Genomic DNA, 27,437 nt, shown 5'->3' with positions numbered 1-27,437 from the left:
AGAGCTCTAGGGGAACCAGTGTAGTGCTGGCAGAAACAGCAGGATCTTTTTTTAGGCTGGGACTTACAGCTTCTATTGGAATTCAGTTCAGGTTGGTCCGGTTCCTGTGGGGCTCTCTGGAAATCCCCACCATTGTATATTAATTTATTTGCCTCCTTACTGGTTGTCATCAGCAGTTGGTGCTATTTGATTTGCTAGAGTTCCCACAAAACCTGTTGTGCTGGGCCAGTGGGCGGGTTGGAGAGCATCCATCCGTCCATCCCATGCCTGTGTAGGGTAGAGTCTGCCCCTGGCATGGAAATTGTGAAGTGGGGCTCAGAGTAGAAGAGGAATCTGATACACTTGCTTCTGCTGTATCCTGCTGCTCAGGAAAACATAAACCATTATGTGCCATTAAATCATTTTGAACCATTGCAAACATTGCAGGAGTTCAGTACAAGCATCCATAGCTTTAAGCCACCTCCGCAAAGCGCTCTCTATCTCTGTCATAAAATTTGGATGAGCTGCACTGGGTAAACTGTTTTACTGTTACCTGATAGCCACCTACCTTTTAGAGCTGAGACTTACTGAGGGAAGATAGAAATAGATTTCAGTGCATCGTGAGAGCTCAGCGTGACTGATGTGCATTCTTGGCCCCGTAAAGCTGCTGCCCAGCATAGCAAAATATCTCCCTTTAATTCAGAGACCGGGCAAAGGAAGCTGTCTGGTGTCTGAGATTAAAGTATATGATTATTTAATCACTGGTTAGTTGGCGATAATGAGCAAGTATTTTGCAAAATGAGCTCTTAAAGTGAATCTCTAAGCACAGATGCTGGTGCTGCAGAGCTGAAGCTGAGCACAAAGTGTGGCCCTGCTGTTCCCAAGAAAGGCTCAGTGGATCAGTGTCCCATCTCAGCCAGGCGTTGGTTGCAGACCTGCTGCCCAAATTACCAAGCAGCACATCCCAAGGTCAGGGGGAGGATGTAGCTCCAAGGGTTTCTTAACTCGAAACTGTCGTTTCTGGAGCTTCACTGAGCTTTTCCAGCAGGGATATGTTCCCCTTTAATTGCTGGACTTCTGAGAACAGCTTGACAGAAGAGCAGCCAAACAATCTTGTTTTCCTTTGTTAGCTATTTTTATTTTACCTGGATCATTACTTATCAAAGAGCACTGCTGTCACTTGAAATAAACATGTTTAAACATTAATAAGTAGCATAAGAGATGCTCTTTTTGATGCTGTCTGGGAAGACATCGTCTGATTTTTGGAGGAGAAAAAATGCAGCACGAATGCTTTTTCCCCTCATGTGTTTTAAAACCCCTCAGTAATGACTTTGTGAGTGGGAAAGATCTGCTGCCCTTAGTGTTGCCTTGACAAAAGCCCCACCGAGCCAACAAAGTGAGGGCTGGTTCCCAAGAGCAGCGAGGAGAGGTTTGTGAGGGTACCTGGGTCTGCCCAAAGGTGCATTGGAGGCTGCCAGAAATCTGGGGCTCCGAAAGCAGTTCCCTGGACCTCTCTGGCAGTGGTCAGCACCATGCTGAGACAATTAAGAGCACATACTTCTATATTAACTGTTATAATTTCAGCTATGTTGAAAGCCTCAGGTAAAATAAGAACATGATGATGGTACTCATATTTCCAAATTCTTGGAAACTGGCTTTTGAAAGGAAGATTTATTCAGTTTTCTTGTGGCTGAGCAAGTTACAGTGCATATTTTGCCTCTCCCTCTCCACGTGAGGTGCCGGGTTCATCCCTTCACGTTGACTCAGAAAAATCAAGCCAGAAGGGACTGTTGAATCATCTTTGTCACTCTGGTGTTCCGTGAGCTGCTCTGTTCTCACCTGTTCATCTCAGCACAGAGCAGGCTGTGTCTGACTGCACTTCCCTGGGCAGGAAGATATCCAGGCATCTCCAAGAAATTAAACGTTTGCTGCTCTATTTCATAGCCTGTTTGAGAGTTTAATGATTCATATTATAAAAATATTTTCCTTGTTGGCTTTTCCTTGCCTTCAGCTTCCAGCCAGTGATTCCTTTTATTTGTTACTGCAGAGATAACAAAGCCCTTTTCTTGCGCTGTGTTTTCCTTTGTGAAGGGGTTTTACGCTATAATCGAGTTACCTCTCGGTCATCTTTAGACAAGCTGAACAGATTGAGCTACACATTCCTCATTATAAGACATTTTTCTCCCACCCAGTAATTTTTACAGCTGTCTCCCTCATCCTTTCCAGCTCTTCAACATCATCTTACCAAGGCTGACCCCAAAGCTCTTCCAGGATCCATCTCATCAACTGTGCCTTTTGGGGGGTGAAGTTGCCTCCTGGCTCATGTGTGTTGTGTTTCCATTTTATATGGGCATGGCTCAAGCCATGGCAGGAAATATCCCCTGTGACACAGAGAGGCTCTGCTCTGGTCTCCTGAATATTTTTGGGAGGCATTTTGGCATTTTGTTGCTGCCTGCCGTGGCCAGTTCTGTAGGTACCTCCACAGTCCTTGTGGTCCCAAATAGTTTTGTGTTTTCATTGCTTTTTATGTGATTGAAAGAGGAAACAAGTTTGAGAGGGCAGAGCTGTTCCTGGAGAAAGATGAGTTACTAACTTAATAAACGCAGGTATTCCCAATGCCTTCTTATTTGCTGGTTTTCTGGCTTGGCAGCTAAGCTGAAGTTCAATTAAGTGTCTCTAACCTTGCTGCAGGGAGAGCTGAGGAACCATTTGTTATTTTAAATCTCTTTACTTTTCAATTGTCAAATTCAATTAAGGGAGAATTTATGCTTTCATAGGAAAAGGGCAGCAGCTATAGAAAACCCAAGGACCTGAGCTGTTCCAGGATTCATTGAGGGATTTCATGCTTTCAGCACAGTCACCTGCAGAGGTTTTGGCAGTAACTTCAGAGTTCTGGCAAATAGGTACTTGCTTATCTTAATATGTGGGGAGTTAGATGTGCATATTTTTTGTGCTTTGCAGCCAAGCCACAACCACAGAGGGCAGAGCTCAGCAACATCCACCTTTAGCTGCTGCTTTTAGCCTGTTTGCAGAAAGTTTTGTTTGCACAGGCTGCACCTTGCCCCAAAACTGTTGAAATCAAAAGTGGTGTTTCCAGGGAACATGAACAGGTTTTGCATTGGGGTTTTTTTGTTTGTTTGTGTGGTTTTTTTATTTCACCAGAAACAAGACTTACTTCCTTTAAAATCTCATTTGTGGTTATTTTCCTGTCCGTGGGAAGGGAAAAAAAAGGCTGCATTCGTCCAGCAAAGGACATCATAGGTAAAGATCTTGGGTGCTTTAGTCCCGTGGGTTCTGTGAAAGTGTGAGACAGGTGTTGTCCTGGGCTTTGTCAGTCAGTGGTGAAAAACCAAGTAGCAAATGTTGCTTGAATTCATCTGAGTGAATGAACCAAGGGCTCTGGTGTTCGTGTTTACCTGCTGCATGTCCTGTGCCTGGATTCACAGAAAGGAGACTTTTGGCATGAAAGGCTGTTCTCAGGCTGTCAGGATTTTCTGCTGTGTAACCTGGTTAGGTTCCTTAACAGCCCTTTGCAATAAACTTTTCAGCTTCTCAACAGTCTCAGAGTAGATGCTCTTTCTTTTCTGTCTTGTCCCCTCTCCCCCTCCAGCTAATGGTGAGAAGTATTTTTACCATTTCACATAAATCTGGGAGGCTGAGTGACTAGGAAGCCAGCTGGGAGGCTGAATGTGTCATCTCTGGAGTAAAACATAGATTTGGGGAGGTTTTGTGTTGTTTTTTTCTTTCCCAATGTTACCATTTCTGGTGGGCCAACAGATGGAACTGCCCACGAGGCCGTGTTTGTCCCTGCAAAACCAGCTGCTGCAAAATGCTGGGGCAAGAGCTGCTTTGACTCCCGTGCTTTGGAGAAGCTTGTTATTATAATAATAATAATAATAATAATAATAATAATAATAATAATAATAATAATGCCCCTCTGTTTGGCTTAGCAGTGTTCTGCAAATTGGCATTTGTTCTTGAAGTCATGTATAACTCCCACTTAGTTAATTTAGGCCAAAGCTGCAAGTTTCTATTTGGTCCTCCGAAAAAGAAAAAGGGATCAGAGCAGTTTGGGGGGGAAACGTGATTTCTGAGATAACAGCTCACTACAGGACATCTGGTGGCATCCAGTGGATCTTCCCCACCAGTGTGGATGTGATGCCATACCCTGGATTTCTCCATAAAAGCACAAATGTGCTCATTAAAGTGAGTGGCAATAGGCCTTTAGGCACCTGTCACTGATCCTGAGAGGTCTTGGAAAGGGAACAGCCGAAAGACACAGGGGATGAGAGCACCATAAGCTGAGAACAACAGGCGGAATAACTTGAGAGCTTTTTGATATTTAGGATAAAGAAATGCAAAAAAAAAAAAAGTGACACCAGTGGGTTCACTGTGCAGGTGGAAGAAGAAAGCTAGGATAACAGTGATAAAAATAAGTATGTTTTGAAAGTAGGGAAGCAGCAGGTGGGGTGTGAAGTGCCGGGTGAAGCCCACGGTGTGTGTCTGGGAGCTGCCAGAGGCACAGCGGGCTCTGGGTGGTGGCTGCTACCCAGGGACTCTGTAAATCCTGTGTGTGCTGGGAATCCCTCTGGAAATGAATATTTAATAGAGAAATAAAATGAGTATATGGATGTGTAAATGCTGTGTTTATCTCCCTGCTGCCCTATAAATGGCTGGTAGCTATCAGCCCAGGAGGGCTACAATAATTATGGGCTTCACTGGCTTGGCTGATAAAAAAATCAATTCCATTGGGATGATCTTATGCTTTCCTTACTGGAAAGCACTGGAAGCATTATCCCTGCTTTAAATATGCACCTGCAAGTGGAAGGGACTTGCTTGGAGTCCAGCTTTCCCCAGAACTGGAAAATTCTGAAAATGCTGGTTTTTCCTAAGCTGCCTGTTCCTGGACAGCCTGTGGACACCCAGCACTCAATAGCAGCAGTCACTTCCCCAGGTACTTACCAGACTTTCTCCCAGCTGAACATCTTTGGTTTGGTTTTGGCTCGGTTTGTTTTTCTCTTTCCCCAGAGGAAAACTCCAAACCAAACTTTTTGTGGAGTTTCTGTCAGTATTTCACAAGAAGAAGTTTCTCTTTCCGTGGGAGTGCAAGGGAGATGTAGAAACCAAGACTTAAGACTGAGCTGGAGTGCAGCATTATTTGGATGTACAGACCCGTCCCCTTCTCCGCTTGGGAGCTGTTACTGGGCCTCAGCTGAGGCTGGTAACAGCTGAAGTCTTCAGCAAATGCTTTTATATCAACTTTCTCTGTTAGGTGGAGTTGTGTTGCCTTGTTTCCCAGGGCAATGTGTAATTTGTTCGCTAATAGACTGTCCTATTTAGACAAATTAGACCTTTTTAACACCATTCGTATCAGTGGGTTTTGACTGCACTGCATTAATTACAGCAGGGACAGGGATGTTGTAATAGTAGAGAATTGTTCTCTGATTTGGGGAAAACAGACGACACTCAGCACTCAGCTTCCAGTTTGTTTTTTCTGTATTTAGACCTGGTGCTTAAATCATTAACATAATCTTGGGGTGGCTGTAATTATGTGAATAACTGGGTGGGAAGGAGTCACAGCACAGTGTAAAAATAACACCAGGGAGTGCAAACTTGTTTTTATCAACAAATAAGAGCAGGAGGAGGATGGTGATGGGATGCCAACGGTGCCACATCCCGGGGCTGGCACGGATGGTTATCACGGCTTATATTGAGTACAGGTGGGATCTGGGTTATGCCATCACATATTGCAGCTAATTGACTGTATTATTCTGTGCTTTAAAATCTCTCTGGTGCTACTAAATCAATAGGCCTCCAGTGCTGAAAGGATGTATAATGCTGGCAGGGTAACAGAGCATGTTTCTTTTTAGTGCAGAAATCTGCAGAAATCTCAGCATCTCCAGCATGTTGAGGGTGTTTGAGCCTTCTCGTGAACGCTTCCAGCAGTGGCTCCACCACCTCCCTGGGCAACTTATTCCAATGCCTGACTACTCTCTCAGTGAAAATATATTTTCTAATATCCGGTCTAAACCTCCCCTGGTACAACTTAAGGCCATTTCCTCTCGTCCTTTCACTTGAGATATGGCAGAAGAGTCCAGCCCCCACCTCACTACAGCTCTCAGGTAGTTGTAGAGAGCCATGAGGCTCCCTGAGCTTCCTCTTCTCCAGACTAAACAACCCCAGTTCCCTCAGCCACTCCGCATAGGACATGTTTTCTAGACCCTTCTCCAGGGTTGCCCTTCTCTGGACTCACTCCAGCACCTCCATGTGCTTTTTGAATCGAGAGGCCCAAAACCGAACACAGGATTCGAGGTGCGGCCTCCCCGGTGCCAAGTACAGGGAAAGAATCACTTCCCTGCTCCTTCTGGCCCCACTGTTCTTGATAGAGGCCAAGATTCCTTTGGCCTTCTTGGCCACCTGGGCACATGTTGGCTCATATCCATTGGGCTGTCAACCAGCACCCCCAGGTCCCTTTCTGCTGAGCAGCTTTCCAGCCGTTCTTCCCCACACCTGTAGCACTACAGGGGGTTGTTGTGACCCCAGTGCAGGACCCAGCACTTGGCCTCGTTGAACCTTACTCAGTTGTCCTCAGCCTGTAGATCCAGTGTGCTTAAACCTGCTTGATTCGGAGGAGGCGAGTTGTTGAGATCCTCCCAGCCCAGCCTGACACCTTTCCCCGCATCTTGAAATGTTTTGTCTGTGTTCCCATGAAAGCTGTCTGCAGGTTATGTAGTACAAAGGATTTATTTATTGCTGCTCGGACAGAGGCAGTGATCCCCTTATTGCCCTGTGCCTGTGTCTTGAAACCATCTTAATAGACTGTATCATGGCACTTTAGAAAGTCAAATCTCCTTTCAGCCCGACTTCCTAAGGAGGCTTATGTGCTCATGCTCTGTTTATATCCTCCCTCCGAGAACTTTTGAACCCGTGGGCCCGGATCAGCCAAATTTATCAGCTGAAGGTGTTGATGGTAGTGAGGCTGTGAGGTTTTTTTTCGGAGCCAGATAAAGCGGTGACACTGAAAAAAAGCACTTCTGTGTCAGCTCACGGCTGGTCAGACATGAATTCCGTGGGAGAGGCTTAACGGGTACCCAGCCACTCACCGGCCATGGGAATTGCTTTTTTTGCAGAGCCATGGCAGGATGAATTCCGGTGCAGGTCCTGCTGCAGAGGTGCCTTGGCAGTGCTGGGGTTCTCAGGGCTCCCCCATTCCCGGTTCCATGGGGCTCAGCCGTGCGAGAGGCTGTTTGGCTGTAAATAGCAAGGTGCCAGTAGTGGAGGGGACATCACCACAGCCAGCAGGCTTCCTGCAGTGTTACAAAGTTTGGGAACAATTGGAAGGAACAGAGAAAGACTTGCATTCTGATTTTTGCATTGTAAGCATACAGGGAGATCGTGAGGGTCGTGGTCATTTGGCTCTTTTTTGAAGCTCTGTGTCTTGAAACGTAGTGACAGGGAGTCTCTGATTGTGGGTTTTCACTATAGCTTTCCTGCACTTTTAACACTGGAGAAAATGTTGAAGGAAGCCAAGCCCTGCTCAGGTTGAGGCTCAGGAAAACTGATTACAGCTGCATGTGTGTATGTACATACATGTATGTGCAGTTCCATGCATATGTGGATATATCTGTATATGTGGGCACGTGTGTATTTCCATGGCAGAGTGAGGTTCAGTATTTTTGATTTCAGGATTGAGAATACAGTGATAAAAGAAAACTCCTGTGGAGTCTCATCCAGGGGGGGCAGGCAGGTAAGTTTGGGGTACCCTGACAGCTAAACTAGGCCTTACTGTGTTCCAAAGCCTGTGAGCTCGTTCAGGCTTTGCACCTTATCCCTGGGGACACACGGGAATGATTCCCCACGGTCTCGCCTGACCCGAGTTAAACAAACACACACCAACCAGCTTTTATCTCATGAGCAAGAAGCTTGTGTAAACTGAACTCTCAGCAACAACCTCAATGAACTAAATCCTTCTCAGGGAGCAAGAGATAATCATAGGAAGAGGCTCAGTTTCCCCCCGCTGTGCATCTGTCAGTCAGCCACCCACCCACGGAGAGGGGGGAAGGCAACTCTGCTGCTGTAACCCCGTGGGGACCAGATGGGTGGGGGATTCCATCTGCCACGGGAAGAGGGGGATTGGGAATGGCAGTGCTGGCAGCTCGTGTGCAGGTGCAGGGAAGTACATCCCGCTGCAGCCGCTGTGATTCCATCCCGAGGCCATGGAGGTTTGAGCTGTGCACAGTTATTTAGAGGAGGAGATTGTGCCGTGGGCTGCTGAGGCTGCTAAATCCATTTCTACTCAAATGATTGTATTGGAGACTGGAAGGTGGAATTGAAAATTATTATCTGCTCAAATAGCCTTTTTTTTTTCTTTTTTCTTGTGTTTTAAGTTTATACCCATGTCTTGTCGTTTCAATGGAAATAAGCTCTGCTGCTGTTTCAAGTCAGTGTTTGACATGACAAAGATTGTCTGATGTCAGTGTATAATTGTAAAGGTACTACAGAAAAGAAAGCAAATTAACCTTTTATAAGTGGAGCTACACCATTTTGTTAGTAATTTCCAGGACACGGCTCTGAGCTCACTGTAAACAGTATTTCCTGGCAATTTAAATTACTGCTTTTCTCAAGAAGAATTGTAATACCCTAAAAGAAGTGGCATGTAACATCAGCAAAAAGGCAGCAGGCAAAACTAAGTGCCTCCATTCTTCTCCTCTGTTATTTTTACCCTCTTGTATCTTGTAAGGTCTTGGAGCTGAGAGTTGAGGTTCCTTACATGTGCTTCTCTGATGTGTTCTGACCAACCTCTTTATGATGACCTCTCACTGCAATAGTCATCAGGGATACACTGCATGACTTTCTTGGATCTTCTTTAGGAGGGAGCCTGCAGAAAAGGTTCTCCAGCAAAGTCTTTATCATCATTTTTGCCTTTTGTTGTGTGCACATGATGTTGTACCCTTGGCTTCCAAAGTGCTTTCTTCCTTGCTGCAGGAATCTTACTTTCAGCCTTTGTTCTTCAGTCTTCGTGGAACTCGTTAAAAAATATGAATTTCCAAAGTCGGATGTTTTTCTATTCGGAGAATCTTTGAAGCTTGAATTTCCACTGCCTTGATTTTCCTGCTGTTCTCCTGGTAGCCTTTTGCTCAGAAGGGCGTGGGTCTTCAAATACTCCATTTTCCTACTTCCACATATGCCAAACTTCAGTACTTTAATAACCATGTTAGTGACTCTGGGGCCTTTTGGACTGGATTTCTCATTCTTCTCATCTGGTTTGTTATTTTTGGCCTATTAACTCTGATAGGTGATTAAATTTAATTATATCGAGTTGAACTTGATTATTTAAAATTAATTAAACCACTCTGGGTCTCCATTCTTCAAATCTCTTGAGAAAGAATTACAATATTCCCTTTCTGGTATAACCTACATTAGGAGTGTTGGCTAAAGTTTTTAAAGCTGAATAAGACAGGTAGAACTCATTGGTTTCTTGAGGGGAACATTGTTAAGATCTGATTTATGGATTTGAGATGGGATAGACAATGGGCAATGCTTTGCCATAATAAAAACTTGTAAATAGGATTTATTTATTTGTTTACTTATTTATTAAGAATAGCTTTCAAGTTTATAATTTCAGCAGTCCCCTTATACCTCGTTCAGTCCTCTCTTTGTGAGACCTTTTCCACAAGTATGGTATAAATCACAAATTAGGTAGTATGGGCTATCTAAACCAATATTTTAAAATCACAGTCCATCTTATTTCAACGAGGGGCTTCAGAGCTGACTGTTAATAAATATCAACTTGGACATACTGAATTAAGAATACAGTATAATGTTGTCCTAGATTTATTTTGAAAGGATGGAACAGTTATGATACTTGGATTTTCATCTGGCTTTTTTTATTTAATTTATGTACCTTCCTCTGTGGCATATTGTAGACAGTTCTTATGAGATACTTCAACTCTTTAGTACTATAATTTAATTACTTTAAGTGAATGCTTATACCCATAGCTGTGTATAGAACAAGCTTTCTCAGTTATGTTTCTGGTACCAGCTCTCGAGTTTATTCTGTTAAATGTTTCCCAGGGGTTTTCCCTAATACTTGCATAAAATTCACTGCTTTTCCAACGCTGCTGCCATAAATTCTCAGGCTGATGTGTCCAAAGGAAACAAATAGGAAGATTAAGTAGAACATTTTGTACCTGGACAGATATTACAGAGGTCGTCCCCTGATCTGACTGAGCCCGGTTGTAAATCTGTTGTAGCTCTGATTTCCCTCCTGTGTGAGAGAGCAAACGGCCGCGTCCCGTCCCAGGTGACCACGCTGGATTTATGTTGGCATCAAGGTGTGTTGTCTGACTGACATGTGCAGCACGGATACCTTGTTCCTGAAGCAGTGCAGCACAGCTGAGAAAATGGGCAAGCAATGTAAAATGCATGACGGGTTGGTTTGCCAGCCGAATAAGAAATGGTTTTCTAGAGGCCATGAATTATGCGCTGAGTCGTTTTTAATATGAATTTTATTGGTGCCTTTTAAAGTGGCTCGAGCAGTGGCATTTTGAAAAGGCTCAAAATAGTTAGAACCTAAGGCAAAGAGCAGCTCCAAAAAGACAATTACCTTTCCAAGAAAACCAATGGCAAATTAAGAGACTTCTTGCCTCAGAGAACAAAATCAGACCTTGGTCCTGTAAGCTTTGGTGCTTGCTTTGCTTTGAGCACAGGAATAGTCTCATTAACCCTTGTAAGACCAAGCAGCCAGAATGAAGTTGTGCCTAGTGTGTGGGTAGGATTAGGGATTAAAGCCCCCTCAGCATTAGACCTGATCTGTGCCTCTGAGCTTGGGATTTCCCATGGAAACACTCACATGAGAAATGGTGGTATCAAAGGTCTGAAATCAAACCCGGGCTCCTGGGGTGATGTGATCACTTCACCATGTGGTTGAATGGGGCTTGTCCCACTTGGTTTTTCCCTGCTGTGCCTTTTCCATGCAGGCAGGGAGCCCTCTGGGGTAGGGACTGCATCATATGTGCAGCAGATGCAGCTCTCACCCGGCAGCAGTACCTACTGTCTTTATAATAACTGGGGTAAGTTTGGCTCTTTGGCATCAATTAAGCTAAATTCAGGCAAAGCCCCTCAGAAGAGTTAAATCAGCATAATTCCTCAGCAGAGCTGGGGTCGTCCGTGCTAAGACATCTGGTTTAGAAATGTATTTTAAAAAACCCTCTGCAATGCAAACACATAACCAAGGAAAAGGTATTCTGGGCCAGATTTTGCAGTTACTTGAGCTTCAGTGATGTGTAAAGCGTTGTGTCGGCTCGAGGTCTTTTCCCTGTCTGCACAAAGCGGTGTTTGCGCCGAGCGTCCAGAGTTTTTCCCCGTGTGTGGAAATACCATTGCCCATTGAATTTATTGTTGCTGATGGGACTGAGTCATCTGCATAACTCCCCGGGGCGGGATGCCAAGGTGTAATCCATGGGGCCTCATCCTGCAGGGTGCACAGCGCTCCTGGTACCCAGCCCAGCATCAGCTGGTGCTGGGAATGGGTCTTGGACCTCCTGTTGGCCAGCGGAGTGGGGTCCGTTGGGTTTGGTCCTGCTGGAGGTACCACTCCTTTCCACTGGCTTTGGCAGCTGTGAAGCATGGAGCACCAATCCTGGGTCTGGGATTCTGAGCAGCACGTCTGGGAGGGAGGGACAGCTTTCTTGGGAGAGAGGGAAAGAAAAACGCGAATTGTGCTGCTGGCCCAGGTCTTTGTGCATGCACATCTCAGTGTTTTGAGGAGACACTGAGAGACACCCATACCAGAGTGTTTAGAGATGGTGGTGAGGAGACTCCTGAAGATCTCTGTTAAATCCCTGCTTTGAAAAAGACCTTGCAGAGATCTGGATGTGCTTGTCCCAATGCAGCTGAGCTTCAGGTCCTCCAAAACAGTATTTTTGATGAATACACCATGCCCTTTTGCTAAAAAAGACCTATTTTGGTTTTCGTCTGACACATGGACGATGTTTCTTTTGGAACTCTCCTCACATCTTTTCCATAGCTGTTTTTAATCATTCCTTGCAGGATGAGTACTTTCCCTTCTCAGCCTTTCCTTCATGAGCTCCCTGGGACCTTTGTCAAGAGTTTCTCCTCCCTCACAAGCTCCGTCCTTTCTTGCAGGACACCCTCCTGCAAATCCTGGAGCAGCTCCTGATCACTGGGTATTGGCCACCGTGGGTGTTGTTCCTGTATTGAAAGGGAAAATATTTAGCAACAAGTAAAAGGTTTGCTGGTGGAAAGCTACAGCATCTGCAATCCTCGGTTGTGTTTGTGTTAACAATTCCAATATCTTTGACATAATAACAGTAATTTAAACAGGTGCTGTTGACTGAAGGGCAATTAGGGGTTGTTGAATTTTACATTTCCCTAATACTCACCAGAAGCTGCCACTGAGCCCCGTTCTGCTGGTATTTATAGCACCACGACTGAGCAGCTCCTTTGAAGTCAGTGGCAGTAAAGCTCCGTGGAGCCAGCGGAGCACTGGGATTGGCACCCGTCAGCTTTTTCATTCCTCCTGCAGAGATTCCTTCACAGCTGCTCTTCCCGACAGCCTGATTTATGCCCTGGGATTTATGGAGCTGAACAAATGATTATAGAAGAGCTATGTGTTTTATTACACAGGGACCAATTTTCCCAAGCCAGAGGGCAAATCCCCTCTTCTCTACCTGCGCTCTGCTTGTGCAGCTGCCGCGCATCCTCTTTGATAGTCTGAACGCTGCAGATTAGGGGATTCAAGGGGCCAAAGGAGTCATTCATCCTCCTTTGGAAGTTTAGCCCAGGAGCCCTGTAGGTATTGCTGTGGTCTGCCACCAGCTGTGACCTTGCTGGAGGATGCAGCAGCCTATGGGGGGGCCAAATCCAGCATCCAAATCACTTGTGCTGTGTTTTTTGTGCAAGTTTTTCAAAGTGGGAATTGGAGGAATTTTATTTTTTTTTTATTTTATTTACATTTACTGGAGGTTTGGTCTCAAAGCTCATTATAGGAGGGAAACTGAGTGCTTACCTTCACTCCATTAGCTACTTTGATAGTCCAGCATCTGCATTAGTGCTGGAGTTAACGAAGTGTGTGAGGTAAAAGCTTTGTCTAGTCCCTCCACTTTCCCAAGCGTTCCTCAGCAGTAGGTTTGCACAGATGTTGCCAGGTGTGAGATCTGACCCACAAGAACTCCACTGGTGGTGTTGAACAAGCCAGAGGAGACCTGGCTGGGCTCTGGGATCCTGGCTTGAGGTTTCAGCACTCTGTGATCAAGAAAGGCAGATTTCCATGTTTGAACCGAGCCCATCGAGCCTGGAGCATCGCCAACACCACAGAGTTGCTGTTTCCATGGAGGCAGCTATGAAAGCAGATTTTTCCCTTTAAAGAAAGGCAGAGCATGGGACAAAGCACATACACTCTAATGGGGTGGAAGTTCATTACCAGAAAATGAACCCCCTTAATTGCTTCTGCATAAATGAGATGTTCCTGAGGCCATGGATGGAGAATGGGGTGTTACTGATCTCAGAAGGTCACCTGCTTCCATGGGAAGTGAGAGAGGACTACAGAGCTGAGCCCAAAGGAGTTTTATGGATTTGTGAAGGGAGCCAGTGAATCTGTGTCTAATTAACTCAATTCTGAGTGATGAGGGTGCTGGGAGGAATACACAGGGCAGACCTGGCAGAGGGGACCTGCAGCAGCTGCCACGTGGCACCAAGCTGATTGTGCCACCATCACTTTGCCCTGAGTATAGTATGGCTGATCGAATTCTCCTCCCAGCCCCTTAATTGCTGCTCAGCTGGATTTCCACTTTGACAATGGATTAGGTCAAAGCTGCTCAACTGCTTCAGCTCCATCTCACCTGGCTTCTCCTCCCTCACTCAGTTTTCTATTGCATCTGTCCCCTCTGGCTCAGCCTCCCCCTCTGCTAGGAGCCACTCCCATTGATATCTCTGGGCTGCTCCTGTCCTCCCAGAGAAAACTACCATGATTTCTGTGTTCACAACTCCCACCCTGCCCTCACCACTCCTGCATTTCGCATTGCAGACCCCTCTCCTCCCTGCCACCCTGTTGACCTGTGCTGGTTTTCCAGTAGGGATTGCCTGTCCATTGCTTCCTTACTACAGGCTTTTTCTGAAGTGCTGGGAGCATCCTTCCATGCAATTAATGACACGGCAAGGAAATGGAAACTGGTTGTGGGGTCACAGCATGGTGGTGGCTCCTCACCTGCCCCATGAACAGAAAAGAGCTCAGTGCTGGTGAGCGCTGAAAAGAACTGTACAGGGCTGGCTCTGGGAAGGGATAATGCTGCTTTTCCTGTTTTCTGATTCGGCAGGATAGGTGGTCTGTGGCACACAGAAAGCCTTTCCACAAAGATCACGCACACGGATGTGCCATGGGGTGAGGAGGGAGGTGGCAGCGGGAAGCAGATGGGCAGCACAGTGTGTGGTGTGCCTGGCATTTGCTGCTTTGCTTAGGGAAGCTCAGAAAGGAGTTACAGTAGGACCAAAGAAAGAGATTGGGAAAAAAAAAAAAAGATTGAAACCCATCAATATTCAGAAGAGCAGAAGAAACAAATACATTGACCTAAATAACCATTGGTGACTCAAAAGCTTAAGGGAAATATATGTAAATAGTGCCATTAACAGCTAGGAGGCTGTGGGGAAGAGGGGCTCTGAAGGCAGAGATGGGCAGCTCCTGACTTCTGAAGTAAAATGCAAACTGACAGAAATATTTTCTTTGAGGATCCGCTCTCTTCTGCCTGACCACAGAGACTCCTTCCCAACCAAGTTAAAGTAAGTTAATATTTTAACTTCTACCCAAACCAGATCAAGTACTGCTGCCTTCATTGGAGGAGAGTGTTTCATAAGGCTGATTCGGAGAATAATTCAGCCTGAATCATCTCCACGTGATGCATCCATATGAAATGCAGGCTGATTGCAATTCCTGCCTGTGTTCTGCCCAGCTGAAAGCAAGCTGACCTGCAGGTTTTTGCTTTGGTGCATCCATAGGAAAAATTTCGCTTCGCTGGCCTGTTGTAATGTTTTTCCTTATTCCAGATATTTTAAAATAAACAGAAGGGATTAACTGGAGTGGAAGGCTTAATTGACCTCTTTCAAACAAATCTCCTCCCTAGAGGATCTTGAATTAAACCCCCACTTCCATTCCTGCAATTTAACTGACTGGTGATAGCTCGTCTCCAAAACAATGCCCTCTGATTAAGCCTTAACGTCTTAGGCTATGGAAAGCTGATTTCGTAGAGATACAGAATCTGTAACACTTGTCCTAAAACCTGCCATGTTAATCATTTATTAATATTCTGCTTTGACTTTAGGCATCTGGTAGTGTCTTTTACATTTGTATTTGCTCCTTACTCTGTCCTGGTAACTGTAGTTTATATAAATTTCCTCCCTAGTCCCTGCAGTGCCCAAGTTTGCCTCTGTATTGCCTTGTCGTGTATTTATTGATTTCAGTTCACCATTACATTAAGGAAAATCCTTTTTTATCTGCTCCCATGAGGAGCTGTTCTGCCAAGGGCAGTTCTTTGGTCTCGTGTTGTTTTGCAGCAAACAGTGCAGGTCAAAAAGTGAGAGGGGGGTGAATTTGTTCTTCATAACCTGGGGTGACAGTGAAGGTAGTGGTAGAGCAATAGCTGACAGTGAAGGTGGGCTTGAAATGAAGTTGGGAGAGTTTGGAAGATTATTTTGCATAAATAGGTGGTGGAGTGGTGGTGTGGGGAAGGATAGGTGGGAGCTGAGGGAGTTAGTCCTTCGGGACTCAGCACATGGAGCAGAAGCACAGCAAAACTGAGAGCCCAGGAAAAACGGGTGACCTGGAAGATCTGTGGGGAGTCCTGGCTCTGCTTGAGAAGTGGAAATGGAGGAGGAAGCTACTACTGAGTTTCCTTTGAGCTTTTCAGGTTGAAGTATGCCTTTAGCCAAGAGAAAAAAACCCTGTGTTTCCTCCTCCCAATCCATAATTTCCTTGCTCTGATTATTACCAAGTGTGGAAGCATTTGCCTCTGCTCATGTGATGGATGCCAGCAGCACTGGAAAGCTGTCATTGGAGAGGGGAAAAAGAGAAAAAAGTCTTTTCTTATGTTTGCTGGAGCAGAGTTCAGTGGAGCATTTCAGATGCGTTCAGATTATTGCTCTTCTGCTTTGCCTGTAATTCGCCTTTTCCTCTGAATTAGAAAACCACCTTTTAATAAGCTGGTAGGCAAGTAGTGATTTTGCATGCTAAATAGTGTGATTGCTTCATCTCAGTGGGATTGTGCTCTCTCAGAGTTGGACAGCTGAAAAAATACATATATTGGTAATTAAATTAGACTGTATTTACAAATATTGGCTCAGAGATTTTCCAAGTCATAAACTTCTATCTTTCCTTTTCTGATGAACATAAGCTTTGCTGAATTCAGAGCGGATAACGTGGAGCTCAGCCTTCTTCCAGCTCTACAAAATCTTGGTTTAGAAAACATTGATGGAGGGCTATAACTGAAGTGTCTGAGACTTTGGTTTCCACTGAGACGTGGGAGGTGGTGGCAGCAAAAGGGAGGAAGGGAAACAACATCTCCTTTAGCCTGTTAAAAAGAAAGGGAACAGGAAATCAACTTTCTCCAGTAAAGTCAGCCGTGTCCCCCCTCCCCTGCTTTTGGATGTGTTGTCACCATGGAGGGTTATTTTTCCCATCCTATTCTCAGTAGGGGGAAATAGAGGAGAAAGTGGCAATTTCTAGGGTCAGTCCTCCCCCTGAAACCAACAACAGTTGAATTAGGATCTAAATGCTGCTCCAGAAAGCCTGAGATGACACAGCTCTACACTGGGGAAAAGATAAATGGCCTTTGAAGATGACTTTCAGGGAGGTACAAAACACACAGCAGCGGGTACCCAGCTCTGCTCTCATCAGGTGTGCAGGAGTGACATCTGCCCTGACCAGTCTGGTGGTGACACTGAGGATGGAGTCTGAAGCTCTCTGAATTTTGGGGTTTCCTTTGGGTTTCTAAACTCCCTCCCAGTAAGTCAAACTCTGTAAAAGAAATGGTCACACCACCCTAGTAAATACACTTTTTTCCCCCCCCCCCCATTTCTCTGTAAATACCCAGCTGCAGATTTGGTATTTTAAAAACCGAATCCATATAGTGAATGAACTGAGGATTTCAAATGGCACCACGGGTAGTTAAAGGCTGCATGGCAGCTCCACTGCAGATCCAGCTTTTCCAGCCTGAGCCCCTGCTAGCGAGAGAGAAGGAGCTCACATGGACTTTGCACTGATTTATTCATATCCCATCTCTTACGTGGGCGAGCTGAGCCTTCAGCTTTTGGCATCCTGAGCTTTGGTTGCTTGCAAGGACACGCCACAAGTACGAAACACGAGGGGGACAAGATGATGTTATTTCCATTTAAAACATTCAGAATATATGTTATAAGGAGAAAGAAGAGTCATAATGACATGGCTGATTGCTGTCAGAGTGCTAAGAGGGAGTTTTTTTGGAAAAGGTCTTATACAGCCGACTGTGACTTGCATAATCATTTTAAAAGCCGTTCAGGACATCTTCCTGCCTTGATCCTGAAGAAGCTGGGAATAATTTAGAAAGCCATGGTTGTCAGTGTGGCTGAGCTCAAGGCTGGACACAGTTACACACACTGGGGTGGGTGCACAGGGTATAACCAAAGCCTGATGCTTGGAGTGCAGAGACTTACGGGGTAAAGTGTAAAAACATGTTCTGGTCATTCATTTGTGACATATCAAATAGTTTGAGTATCGTGGCTGTCCTAAAATCATCTTTGTAAAACCTTTCTACTGGCCCATGAAGCAATCAGTAAGTCATCTCTGATGCCCACCTAGAGCACAGATGATTTTCAGAGTGGCTGAAACAAAAAGCATCAGGGTATTTATTGAATCGTATGTCCAAAATTTGAGAGGAATCCTAAGGAGTTAACTATATCTTAAATATCTTGCAAGTTATATATGATTCTGTGTTTAAGTACAAAAGGAAAAAGATGACAATTAAATGAAAGATTTTGTAGGACAACATATTTCATTTGAACAGAAGCTATAATTTTTATTAATTTTTTTTGTAAGGAAATACTTCCATTAGGATCTGAGCTCCTTCTGCACATTTAATTCTCCTCTCAGCCAGTGACTCTGCAGTCCCTTTTTTCATGAATTGCTGACTCTGGCCCTGCCACTCGACATAACCACACATGTTTCCTTAATGCATTTTTTTGCAGTCGCTTTCCTGGCTCATCTTTTGATTTCCCAGTTGTATCAGCAGCTTTGTTGGAGTCATTCCATAACGAAGCGGGGAATGAATGAATTAATGAATCTGCCTGCCTCTGGAAACAGTGGTGAGTGCAGCCAGAGTCAGCAGGCAGAGATGCTCTTTTTTTAAAATGATTATTATTTTCTAATTGGTGGTATATTTTTGATGCTGAGACTTTAAGAAGGACCTGCAATCTCAGATGTAAATGTGCTAAATTTAAACATAAATGTATATATTTAAATATAAACAGAGGGGTCAGGGCCTGATGGGCCGCTGGCACCGTTTCACTGAGCAGGGTGGGAGCCGTGGGGATCCATGAGCTGTTGATTCCTGAGAGATGATGGCCAAGATCTTCACCTCTGTATAGCCTCAATATCTTCCCCTCAGTGGTAAATAAGATTTATTACAACATACTTGGAGAAGACCTTGTTTTCTCTCGCAGACTCCTTGTTACAATGGCAGTTTCTCAACAAAACAACCTCCTTGAGAGCTGCTGTAAAACCAGTTGGTGCAGGCTGAGGAGGGGTGATGTCGTGTGGTTCCAGCACGAGAGGAACTTCTTCTGGGAGAGAGGTGGCATTTTGACACAATTGTCTGAAAGTTTGGCAGCTGAATTAGCTCATGCACACAGTCACAGGGCAGCTTGGCATGGTGCTTCCAGAGCAAGGCTTTTGGGAGTCATCTTAGCTGGTCACCGAGTCACCTGGCAACCTCCTTTCCCTGGTTTTTTTGAGAGGCTGCAAGTGTCTCTTTGGACCATTTCAGATGAAACCACTCATCTTGGAGAGGGCCTGGAGAGGCCCTTCCCATAAACAGCGTGTGGATGGGCCCAGCAAAATGCAGTGATTCACATGTGTGCTTCCTTCCTCTGGAAGGAAGGAATGGGAGCCGCTTCCTGTAGCAGCAGCATCTCTTGGAAGGTGGCAGTGGGGGCTGTCTGAGATGCAGTAACCTCTGCAGTTGCTCAAAACCTTCCTGCAGGCAAAAAAAAGTTCTATTTCTGGCATTTAAAAGGGGGAAAGCAATAAAGGCCTCACAGTTGCATTCATCTTTCTGGATTTGCACAGATTGCCCAGAGACAGAGATGTGGGAGTTCTTTCATTCAGTTTGCATCATACCGTCAGTTTTGTTTGCTTTTCTGTGGCTGGTCCAAAAGCTTTCACATCAGAGACAAGGCATTAGGGGTCTCCATTTCTTCTTCTGACCTTTGTCTCCCAGTTGGAGAACAGGTGAGACCCATCCTTTCCAAACTGGTGTCTGGAGATGGAAAATACAAAGTCTGCACGGCAGGGTCACTTAGCTCCAAAAAAAAATCAGGGTTGAGGAATTCCTCAGTGGCAATTATTGACTGTTGAGGATGATCCCAAGGGAGGAGGACTGAGCAGGCATCTCTTTATAAACATTCCATGTTCTGTATAAAGAGCTTATGGTAAACTTTCTGAGGGAGGTAATAAACAGTAAGCTCTAGAAACCCTTCAAGGGATCAGTTCTAATTTTTAATATGGAGACAGAGCATTGCATGACAGCAACTCAATAGGTAATAGGATAAGAATTGACTTTCAAGCCTGTTTTTCAGCACAGTGCAGACTGGGGGAAAAAAAGACAAGAAAATATGTATGGAGTAAACATTTCAAGTTGAATCTACACATTTGTGATTTATTGTAGACTGTGTAAATATTTTTTTCCTTCAGTTACATTTACAGCAATGCAGAGTAAAAGCAGATAGTAAGAAGGTAGGAAACCCACAGCGATAACAGCAGGCATGATTTTCATCTTCCAGGCACTTGCTGTGGATCCATATAATCCTTAGATATGTTTGTTTGCATTTTAAAGGTCTTTTGACATACCAAATAATCTGATTTTGTGTCATTTCTTGGTAAACACTTTACAGGTCAGATGTGTTTCATCCCAAAGAGCATTCTTATCAGAGGCTTGCCATTAATAATGCATTAGGAAGCATTTGTTGCTGTTGATCCTTCACTGCAAAGCAACCTTTATTACCAATGTTATAGTAATGGAGTGATACCCTGAGAGCCAGCACAGCCTGTACTGGTTTAGAAGTAAAATAAGATCTTGTGCAACCAGCACAAGATCAGTTGTTGTTGAGACCTAGGACACATCTTGTATCCTTTTTTTTTTAAAGTAGAAGCTGAATTTTACAAATTACCAGGACACATCCATAGTAAATACAGGGCACTTGTGAGGAACCATGTGGTCCTGTTATTAGTCATGACTGGGAAATCTGGAAAAGCCCTACTGCAGCCTACCATGGCTTGGTCACTGGTATGTTTGTAATGCTGGCTTTGCAGCTGCCATCAAGTGCTGCAGAGGAAACTCGGTTTCAGAGGGTTGGAACTAAAGCTTTACATTCAAAACCAAGACATTTTAATTTCCCCTTCGCTGTGATACAAGTTGGTGCCAGTCCATCTCTTTTGGGGAGGCGTTTCCAGCAGACCCCACTGAGGATGTGGCCCAAAATGCAAAGAAGGTACATGATTGATAACAATTTTCCAAGTGTTTCTCAAGCTCAGTCTTTTCTCTTGACAGATACAGAATTTCATATTCTTGCAGTTCTTATCCTACAGTCCCCCCCAACCTCTGGGAATGTCCATATTTACTAATATTCAGAATTATGTGTTATTGTTTCACAGCTCTGGTTTTGATGTTTCCTTCAAGTTTGTCTGATCACCCTGCTCACCCTGTCTTCTCTACTGATGTCATCACTTTAATTCTCGATAATATTTCCTTTTATTATTTTTTTTCTAACTCAAAACATAGAAATAGAGTACCCACATCCTCTACAATACAGGATAGTATTTTAAAATACTACTAATAATATCAACTCAGAAAAAAATAAATTACAGCTGCTTGAAGTTTCAGAAGTAACTTGAGACTCGGGGTGACTCATTTAATGGGTCCCTTATTTAATCCCCTCTCCCTGTGGGTGTCCAGCATTGCCTACAAAGTTAATACCATTAATTATCTCAAGCTGAGCACCCAAGGGACTATTTGCTTCAGCAAACCTGGAATCTTTTCAATTGCTGGGGATAGAAATTATTTGAGTTACCTCCAGGGGTTTAGGGGGCTCTGAAGGGGGGGTGTTTCTCTTTAATCTGCCCAGAGCTGTTGCAGACTTAATTCCCTGCAAGAACCTCTGTCTACACGTTTCTATATATGTGTGCATGTGTATGAGATAATAGAGAATGACTGACTACAATATATGCATTTAAGCTACTCGTCTGAAAATTACTGAGCATTAAAATCCACTGGGAATCACAAGATTTCCAAATTAGGAAAGCACGTGTCAGTCAGTGTGTGGAAATGAGTCCTGGTACAAGAGTAGCTTTCAATAAGAAGAATGAGTATTGTTCCCTGGAGTACATCAATCCTAGTTTGGCCACTCTGTACCAGCTTTTACTATTTTTCTGGAAGCATACATTGCCTTTTGTTATTATTTTTTCCTGTCTTTTGTTCCTTTGTGCATTTCTATTAGATGTGTCTCATGGGCCAGCTATCGAGAGACACACTGCTGTGCTGTGGCAAATGAAGGCATTTTCCACCGTAAACAAGGTATTGTGGGGCTGAAAAGGAACGTGGACAATGACAAGCCCTGGACGCTTTGTAATTGTTTAAATGCATTTTTATTATATTGTGCAGTGACATAGAAACTCTGAAAAATTGGCTGGTTTGACCCGAGGTTGAAATGAGCAGAACGCTGCAGGGTAAATGAGGGGCTTTGGCAAAGATGGCATTTTGTTGGTCTAGTCCATCAGGATGTATCTTTCCATGATTAAAGCATTATTTTAATTTAAACCACTTGCAAGTCTGCCCCATCTCAAAAAAAATGTGAGACATCTTGAAAATCCGTGGTAATAAGTTGAGTCCTATTGACTGTCACGCTTTTTTGTTCTAAAACTCACATGGGCATGCATTGAAAATGGTATTTCTATACTTAGTTTGAGCTGAAAAAGATAGTGTGGAAAACTATGTGGTCACAGGTGACTAATTTCTATCAGTACATTATTTATGTGTGGAAGAGTTTAGCGGGATGGTAGAAGACTCAGAATTTGGGCTGGCTTCATTCACGATTTGTAGATCCTTTCTGTTACTGCCAGAGAGACAATGTTTAAAGTCATCATCTTGATTCATTAGTAGGGTATATCAGAACACTTTCCAAGGGTTTATTCTGTTGTTCCCAAATTGAAATGCTCAGATCATAACTGAGGAAAGCAGAGATCGTAGGAAATGGGGTCTCCCCTTAGGCTGGTGAACCAACCTGGTATTCACCTGCTGTCCATTCACATGACAAAACAAACCCTTTCACAAGGTCTGAAACTACCTTGTATCCACAGAAGTAATGAGATACCCCTCTAGATAAGACCAGGAAATTAATGATTAATTACAAGATATGACCACAGGACTCACCTGCCTGTGATTTGAGGTGCTCTGCAGGCAGCTGCCCCCCGATTCCCGGGTGCCCCCTATTCATTTCCATCCTGTACGTCCAGAATGACACTCTGGGAGTTAGGAAAGTGTTTAGGAATATCTTATCTGGAAAGTGAAACAGGATTTCTCCTCTGACACAGTAGTGTCTCAGGCCTGACCTGAAACCAGTGGGGTTTTTAAGAGCTTTTCCATGAACTCTATTTGCTTCTTACTCAGTTCACTCTGCTTTTCCAGATACTGCTTCTTGTTTAGTCTCCTGAAAAATAGGGTAATTTTCTCTGTATTTTCAGTTAAAAATAGAAAAATAGAGGTAAGTTCTAAAAAATGCAAGCCTGCAATGAAGGCCCACTCCTTTTTTTTTTTTGCAGAGGAAATTCATGCTCTGATTGCAGCCAGCAGCAGAGGGTCCCCTCCAGGATGCTCAGAACCATCCTTAAAGCAAACAAAAAAGGAAATGCAGAACTACTGCTGTTGCTATTCCTTATTAAAAAAAAAACAACAAACACCTCTCATTTTTAATAGCTGTATAGTTAAATAGATATGTGTTGGTCTCTTCCACTTGTCTCAGCAGTGAGAACTGGCACCATTGTGAGCTCAAGGAGAACCAACATCCTTTTTACCTCTCGCTCACGGAGAATTTCTCAGCAATTTATGCTGCTGTCAGTCCACACCAGACATTTGCGTTCTCCTCGAGATTGAGTTTCAGCCCAGCTCCCATTTGTCTGGAGCGCTGGCTATGCAAGCTGCCTTGACACATTAATTTAATTTGTGCTTCTCAATTCATACTCTTTCATTTACGATCAAATATCGGGAAAGGTTACAATTAATCAGAGCGCGGGAACAGAAGCCAGCAAAGCTAATGATGAATTACTGCGTTTGGGTGGCTCTGGAGGGGAATAATTGAGGTCCTTGTGCTACAGAAAACTATTATTAGGAAGTAAAAATTATCAAAGAAAGGCGACCTGCACCCATCTCCCATTTTGCAATCCGTGTTTCTGTCAGTTTTCTCAAAAATGAAGCATTTTATTAACGCTCCTGGCTGCAACCGGTATTTTTTTGACTGTGTGGCTGCTTTGGGGGAAAACCTGCCTTTTCACAGGGCACTGGGGGGTTTGAGCCCAGAACTGTCCCCCACTTTGGGCTTGCACGTGATACCCGGTGTGCACAAAGGCAGTTTTTTAGATGCTAATAGCGTGCCCATCCCCGGGGGAAAAGGGCTCTGCTGCTGCTTCCCCAGCTGAGGAACCACAGGGAATCCCTGCGGAAAATACAGGCTCACAGGGTGTGCTTCCTGATTGAAACTGAACTAATTGCTGGTTGTTTAAAAGCAAACATGTTGCTGGGCTGAGGCAGACAGAGCACAGAGCCCCTCCCGAGGGAATATTTACAGCCCGGTCGGCCGAGTGCTCGAGGTGTGTGTGGGAAACCCTTGCAGGCTTCCCAGGGTGGCTCAGGGTCATGATGGATACACGATTTCCTTGGGTTACTAAGACACATTATCTGACTGCTGAAATACCATTAAAAAAACATAGGTCTCATGCAGCTATGGTACACAGTCATTAAAAGGTCCATTTTTAAGTAAAAAACACCCATCTCACTTTGTTATTCTGGGTACTAACTTTGTAAGGTTATCATGTGGTTTTGTGCATGGCAGAATTTCACAGACCTTTGCTCAGTGTTTTCTGGGGACACCTGGGATGGCAAGGGCTGTTGTCAGTGCTTAGGCGTGAACTTGGAGCTCCTTGGTGGTTTTCAAGATGGCAATATAGAGTAGGTCTTTCCAACTTAAAAAGAATATCTAGTTATAGGGGAAGAAAAAAGTGGCTCTGACTTTTTCATTGGGAACAGAAAGTCAGAGTTGAGCAGACTTCTTTCTTATTTGGTGGGTTGAGAGGACTACTCTTACATGGGATGTGATAAAAGATACAGAACACTATTAACCTTAGGACTGAAATCACCCTTTTTTTACTTCTATTTCAACTGCCTTTGATTTTACTTGCTGTAAGTCCAAAAATATATTCTTTGGGGGTAGTAACATATATCTGGACCTTCAGCTTTTCAGTTCCCAGTCCCTGAGTGTCCCCTGGTCTCAAGTACAGGAGAGGGACAACTCATGAAAACCCCAGGATGGGGTCGAGCATTTAAGACTGAAGCAACAGAGCAACCTGTCACCTCTGTGTGAGCTCTGGGAGATGAGCTGGCAAGGCTGTAACTTTTTTGGGGAAAGCTATTGCTGGAAATCCTGCCCTGAGCACAGACCATTGCTCCCCTGGCACCCAAAATAGTACTGCCACCCCCATGCTCCAGGAGGATACTGTAGGATACTTCTTGCTGGAAAAACACCTTCGTTTGTGACTGGGAGGCAGCACGGCAGTAGTGTCGTAGCTGACAGAGTGGATGTGCTTTTCCACATCACACACCTTGCAGGGGCAGTGTCAGACACAGGGAATTTCCTCTCTGTGTGGGCACCTGATCTGTCACTGAAGGTCGGGGGGAAATTTGGATTAGTCTGGAAGTCCATGGCACTGTGATGCTCAGTGAATTATTTCTGTGCCTAGGAAGGAGTGCAGTGCAAAGAGCCAAGTCTGGCATAGATCTAACAGGTAGGGTGTGCTGATTAGCATGTAATTCGATTTGTTAGGCACTACAGTAAACAGCATTAAGTGCAAAATGCAGTGATTGCTCCTGATAGCACCCTTCAAGCCTTACCTCAGTGCCTGTGGCTGTGGCTGGAGGTGTGTCCAGGGTCTCCAGGAGGCACCAGCAGGGCTGGCAGTACTCCTTTCATGGGTAGAGACAAAGAAGAAGAGTAAGACAAACACTGCAATTACAAAAGAGGTTGGATAGCTGTATCTACAGAGCACAGCTCACACACTTCTCCTGCTATCCCTGTCCCTTCCCCATTCCCCACTGACGCAGCTGGGACCAGCTCTGCTCTGGATTACTCAGGAGGAGAGGTGGTGTGATAGTCAGATTTTCCCCACCAGTATTGTGTTTTCCTCCAGTAAATGCCATGTCCATATGTTTTCCATCATGGCTTTGGTAGAGAAAGTCCCTTATCTTTATTCTTGTGCCACGGTTGGACCGTGGGTTGGAGGACCTTGGCGTGGCAGCCTGGAGCTGAACAGACTTATCTCCTGGCTCCCCTGCTTAAGAACAGACTTGCTTTTGGTCTCATGCTGTCACACTTGCTGAACTCTTTGTTTGCTGTAACTGAAGGGCTGCCTCCTTCAAACCTCACATTTACAAACACAAAATTAATGTGCTGCATCATTTCAGAGTAAGAGCAAGTGAAGTCTTTCTATGGAAGTGCCCCACTGAAGCCATGCAGTGATGAGTCCTGTTTTCTCTTCCCCCTCAAAGCCAGCTCAAGCCCACTGTCATCAGTGGTAGCTGTTTTTAGGACAGGCTCCCCTCATGTCCCCGTGAGGTGTTGAAATCAGCCAGACCATCCCTTGGCAAAGCACGTGCAAGGAAAGGACAGACATCCTGGTTGTGCTCATCCCCACCAAAATAGCAACAAATTACGAGTATGATACCTCTCATTTCCTCTTGTTCCATGGGGGTGAGCACAGGAGGAGCTGCACAGAAAGGTAGCATTTGTTGAGAGACCTGGCACAATCAGGAGTATATTGGAAGCTGTCGGGAAGAATTAAATTAAGGTTGAGTGCTCTGGCATGGGGATGGCACACAGGCAACTCTGCAGAGCTGCCCAACAGCCTCTTACCTCCCTGTGCCCCTGATAAAGGCAGGCAGTTGTCCCATTGTCTGTGGGATGTTTTCCTAAGTGACCCCATTAGGAAATTAGGGTTTCTTAACAACTGTGAGAGGATTGCTGTTTTGTTATGACAGAGTACGGGCAGGTGTCTGAGTGAACTTCAACTTCATACATTCTGTGCTCCTGATAGAAATTCTGTGATTTGTATGCTATACACACTATCCAGCATCCTGGAAAGGTCCATCATTTCTCTTCAAAGCACTTGGGTACCTCTTATTCCTGAAAGAGTTTTACAATTCTTGGAAAACGTTTGTTCACTCATCCAGGATGTTTTCTGCTTCCACGCCTAATTAAACAAGTAAATGCCTTTTTTTTTTTGTGTCGTATCAAAATGACACAAAATTAATTTTAGCCATAGCAAAAATTAAATCATCTCTCCTTTTTTTGAGACCAGGCACATCAGTAGAGACTGAATTGGGGCACTTAAAAGCCAAGAGCTAAAGGTTTCACTGACTTGGCTGCCCCAGTCCTCATCCTCAGACAACTCAGGAAAACAAGTAGCATCGTTTCCATTCTTTGGGAGAAATCAGAGGAAATGAAGTTTCCTTGTGATTGCTGTGTGTGTTACAGTTATTTAGAGGGACTGTGCTAAGGAGAGGTTGGCTTTGCTTTGCAGTGGAACGGAGAGACCTTGCTGGCTGATGAAGTGAAGCGACTGTGCAGCATTTATTATTGAAACCCTTAAGAGCTGCTGGAGGCTCTGCTCCTTTCAGGAGCACCGAGCAGCCATTTGCAGAGCTGCTGGGGAGGCAGGCTGCTGTTAACCAGGGTTCCTGGTCACCTTTCACAGGCACAGCCCCACGGGAGGTGTTCTCTGGCCACTGATATCCACAGCATTGCTGTGTTTGCCCGCATGGCTGAACCCATCCCCGGCTGTGCGAGGTGCCAGGATCCCTGTCTGTCCTGCTGGAGGAGCTTCATGCTCGATTTAAGCTCATCTAAACAGGAGCTGCAGTCAAAAAGGGGGGGCA

At 44.7% G+C, this 27,437-nt stretch overlaps 1 protein-coding gene across 8 annotated transcripts in view; it reads left to right on the top strand.

Annotated features, from left to right (window-relative positions):
• Positions 1-27,437, top strand: part of PAK5 (p21 (RAC1) activated kinase 5) — a 221,389-nt gene that overhangs the window by 152,532 nt on the left and 41,420 nt on the right. Inside the window, exon 2 of one of the 8 annotated variants that reach the window (XM_064647530.1) lies at positions 21,736-21,812. The exons of the other annotated variants lie outside the window; for them this stretch is intronic. The gene's annotated coding sequence lies outside the window, so the exon portion shown is untranslated. The remainder of the gene's footprint in view (positions 1-21,735; positions 21,813-27,437) is intronic. 8 annotated transcript variants of the gene reach the window in all.

This window comes from Pseudopipra pipra, chromosome 3, assembly GCF_036250125.1.
Source record: "Pseudopipra pipra isolate bDixPip1 chromosome 3, bDixPip1.hap1, whole genome shotgun sequence".
Classification (NCBI taxonomy): domain Eukaryota; kingdom Metazoa; phylum Chordata; class Aves; order Passeriformes; family Pipridae; genus Pseudopipra; species Pseudopipra pipra.
The sequence above is the reverse complement of the archived record's forward strand: the minus strand, read 5'-3'. Positions and strand labels throughout refer to the sequence as shown.